The sequence below is a fragment of the Cebus imitator genome, unplaced genomic scaffold (genome assembly GCF_001604975.1).
Source record: "Cebus imitator isolate Cc_AM_T3 unplaced genomic scaffold, Cebus_imitator-1.0 Scaffold41, whole genome shotgun sequence".
In the NCBI taxonomy this organism is placed as follows: Eukaryota; Metazoa; Chordata; class Mammalia; order Primates; family Cebidae; genus Cebus; species Cebus imitator.
The window spans coordinates 1741945-1746536 of NW_016107356.1; the positions used below are offsets into that span (position 1 = coordinate 1741945).

General features: G+C 45.2%; 1 pseudogene; it reads right to left on the reverse strand.

Annotated features, from left to right (window-relative positions):
- Positions 1 to 824: 824 nt before the first annotated feature.
- LOC108302439 lies at positions 825 to 2801 on the reverse strand (annotated as a pseudogene).
- Positions 2802 to 4592: the final 1791 nt, after the last annotated feature.

Here is a 4592-nt window from a genome sequence, read left to right on the forward strand (position 1 = left end):
TCATTTCTTCCCATTTACACAGGCTTGTTTCAGTGTAAACATCTGGTCCATTCGAAGTTCAGCTTCTCACTGGGGCTAATGAAAATCTTTATCTGGTTGAGTAAATGTTTTCAGACAAAATACTCTTATCTCTCAAATTTGGCCTCCTCCTCTTCTTCCTTGACTTGGTAGAAAGGGCAGGACTTATTACATCCTTGTGATGCCTGTGGGATAAAAGGTTCCTGAGTGGTAATGCTGTCTCGGGCCTCCTCTGGTCTCAGAGGCAATGCCCCATGTCTGCTTGGTTACTGTTTGCCCTGCTGCTGTTGGGGGTGAAATCTGCTGCTAGGATAAGCCGTGGCTTGGTCAGTGCCCAGAGGGTTGTCTCCAGTAAAGTCACTCCCTCTGGGCCTATACCACACCCCCCACCGAAACTCTCCCCTATTGGATCCACCCAAGCCATTGCTGTCAAGCCCTCTCGCCCTTGTTCCCTGGGTACCCACAGGACCCTGGTCCTCAAGTCAGCCACCTGTGTCTTTCCCCATCCATAAGACCTGCAGGAGCTTCCGAGCCTGGTGACACTTGTTGGGGACCAAGAACAGCTTGCACAATGATACTCCATCCTCCTCCGTCTCAGCCACGCCGCTGCATGACCTCATCTCAGCCCCAGACAGACGATGGGAACACCTAACCATCCATCCCTTTCCCCCGCTCTTTTTGGCTACCTGCAGTGACCCCAGCAGCAGAGGTGGGCGTTGCTTCTCGTCTTGCAGTCTGGAAGAGCATCCAACCTACGCTCCTCCGACCGAGGGTGACTCCCGCCCGCACCTCGGGGTGGGGAGGGTTCAGGAAACACAGACCAGCTTATCTTGAGGAAGCACGGTCAGGAATCCTTCAAAAACATATCTATTACAAGGGGGGAAAGAATCCTCCAGGACAACAGTGATTTGTCTCAGCGGGACAAAGGCCAGGCCTGATCGAAGAGACCGGCCTTCCCCGAGGGCTGCATGGAGCCGGAGACTGGAGCCTGCGCTTCCGGTCCCGCCGGATCCCGAGGCCTGCGCATGCTCCGTGCTGGGCGGGGCTGTCTCCTTGCAGCAGCAGCCACTTACCAAGAAACCCAGGTAGGAGGACGTGGCCGCATCTTACTCGTCGCTGTATCCCCAGCACCCGGCACAGGATGTGGTTCCTTATATTGAGTGGCTTGAACGCATTCCGGCCTTTGCTGTTGCCTCACTCTTTGGCCTTGTCAAGTTTCCTTGCCTGAGTCTGTTTTTCCCTCTCTTGATAGAGCTGATAAACAGACTTTCCCAGCCCGGGCAACATAGGGAGACCCTCTCTCTACAAAAAATAAGGGAATAAAATATTAGCTGAGTGTGGCGTCACATGCCTGTAGTCCTATCTGCTTGGGAGGCTGAGACAGGAGGATTACTTGAGCCCAGGAGTTCAAGGCTGCAGTGAGCTGTGATGACATCACTGCACTCCAGCCTGCGCAACAAAATAAGACCCTGTCCCTCAAAACCAAAAACCTCACAGTGCTCTTCCAAGTATGAACTAAGATAATGTATTGAATGTCCCTTGGAGAAATCAGAAATGCTGGGGATAAAATATATGTAACTCTCAAATACATTCGGTTATTAATAGTGTAATGTCTACAAAGAAATGCTAATTTTCTTGTTAGCATTATTTTATTTAATAGAGTAAAAAGGAATGATTTTTTTTGTTTTTTGTTTTTTTGACGGAGTCTCGCTCTGTCTTCCAGGCTATAGTGCAGTGGCGCAATCTCGACTCTGCACCCTCCGCCTCCCGGGTTCAAGCAATTCTCCTGCCTCCCCGTCCTGAGTAGCTGGGATTAAAGTTGCACACCACATGCTCACCTGATTTTTGTCTTTTTAATAGAGACGGGGTTTCACCATGTTAGTCAAGATGGTCTTGATCTCCTAACCTCATGATCCGCACGGCTCGGCCTCCCAAAGTCCTGGGATTACAGGCATGAGCCAATGCGCCCGGCCAAATATTTTTTATTTTTTAATTAAATTCTTGGAACTTAAAGGAGGGAAATGTGGCTTATGAACATTTTTATTCTTCTTGACCTGGCCCTTGCACAATAAAGTTTGCTAACTACCATTATCTCATTTGCACTCATTAATGCAGAGCTTTAACATCATTAAAGTTCCTCCCCCAAAGTTTGGTTGAGATTTGATTCAAATTTTGTTAAACTTGACATCTTTATAATATTGAAACTTTCCAGAAGATGGTAGTTTCCTTTGCTTATTTATTTTTTCTAAGTAGATTTGGAGTTCTTTCTCTCTCTCTCTTTCTTTCTTTATTGTGAAAAGATACACATATATTTAGAATTCACCAGCTCGACTCAGTTAAGATGATCCCAGTTTTGTTGGCAACATCCAAAGCATCATAATCAGGAGCCAGTGGAACATAAGCTGTCTTCTCTCCACCAGGCTGAATGAGGGTGCTGACCTTGGCCACCACCATGTCATAGAGCTTCTTCACAGACTGTTTGACCTGGCGCTTGCTGGCTTTAACATCCACAGTGAGCACAAGTGTGTTGTTGTCTTCTATCTTCTTCATGGCCGACTCAGTGGTCAGCGGAAATTTGATGATAGCATAGTGGTCAAGCTTGTTTCTCCCGGGCACGCTCTTCTGGGGATCTTGGGCTGCCGGAAGGTGGGTGACATGAGGATCTTTTTGTTGTTGTTGTTGCTGTGGACACCTATCAACGCTGCCTTCTTGGCCTTTGAAGCCTTCAGTTTGGCTTTGGCGTTAGGAGGGGCAGGAGCTTCCTTCTTCACTTTCACGGCCATCTTGTGAAAAAGGATTTTGATTTTCATAGAGTCTAGTATTTTTTATAAAAATTATTCTTGAAAATTTCATAAGACTTTTTTTTGGCCTGGACGATGGCTCACGCCTGTAATCTTAGCACTTTGGGAGGCCACGGTGGGAGGATCCTTTGAACTCAGGAGTTCAAGACCAGTGTGGGCAACACAGGGAGACCTCATCTCTATGATTTTTTCAATTAAAAAAAAATTTTTTTTTCTGACTACAAGTGAGACTATTCTCTCCATCATAGTTTAACCGTTTATAGAAGATATATAGTTAAGGTAATGATTTTTACAAATTCACCCTATAGCTGCCATAATAAAAATAACAAAAGTGATGAAAAAGCACGTTGTATCCTATAGTGCTGAGCAGTTGTCAAATGGCAGGCACTATGTCGTGGGTTTTAAATGTATTTTCTCAGCAAATCTTCACAATGATCCTATAAGTTAATTATAGTTATTATCCTAATGTATGGATGGAAAAACAAGCCCAGTGAGATGACATAATTTGCCCAAGGTCACACAGTTCATTACTAAACACTAATTAATTCTCTTAGGCTTTCTAGATACACAATCATATCATTTAGACAAAATAGCAATTTTATCACCTCTTCCCGAGGGTTGTATGTTCAATTTTTGTTTTACACTTTAGTGAACTGGTCATAATTATATCAAAATGTTAAGCAATTATTCTCCCTTAAGTACTTCTAAACCCTTTTTCACTCAGTGGATATGAGCATAGGATACTGTCGTCAGTGGAGATCATGATCGCAATAATCCCTAACACTTACTGTGCACCCAGGTAGTCTGAGTCTAGAATTGATATCCTCAATTGCACAACTAATTCAAGAGCTACTGCACCTTGCTCTAGCACGTTCCAGGTCACTCTAGCATGGTCCACATGCTTCAGACCTTCTCTACCACCTCCCTTCAGTTTTCTGGCTTTGCAGCCAGAGTTCATCTCTAAGTATAGCCCCGGTTGGGTTGGTGATCCTGTTTACCATGAATCTAATCTGGTATTTTCTTATGACATGCTCTCAGTAATGGTCCCTTGGCTCTACCCAGTGAACTTAAATAAAGAGTTGGCCCATCTGTGTCCTCTCTAGACCTCAGAACCCCATCCTATTTATGTCCAGTTTCCTTTTATCAACAGATCCCGATGAAGTCTCTCTCAACATCCCTTTCAAATATCTCTGAAAACGGAAAATAAAGAATTTCAAGCATTTTTATTCGTCAAAACCCTGTAATATCTATGCCAGCATGGTGGTGCACAGCTGTTGTCGAAGCTACTCTGAAGCTGAGATGAGAAGATCACTTGAACCCAAGAGTTCAAGGCCAGCTTGGGCAAAGTAAAGAGACCTCTTCTTCCCACATCTCTAAAAAATAAAAATATTGAAAGCCCCAATAGCTAATGTCAGAAAAATCAAGGAGAAAGTGATATTCTTGTACACTACACTTTTAAATACTTTCTAAAGGGCAATTTGACAATACATGTAAGAAATTTTCATATTCCTTGACTCACAAATCTCACTTGTTGGCCTCCTTCTCCTTCACCCCTGTCACCACCTCTGTCCTGGAGAAGAAGCCATATTTGGTCTCCCTTAATGGGTGAGACAGAGGCAACGCAGGCACCATGATCCCGGCTCTGCCTTCCGGCCACCCGCAGCTCACTGCTCACATCCTGGAGCAGCTCAAGAGCCAGGCCCATTCGGCAGCTTCCGTTGATGCTACCTGGCCCCTGTGGACACCAAGCCAACTTAGCAAAACCCAAGGCGG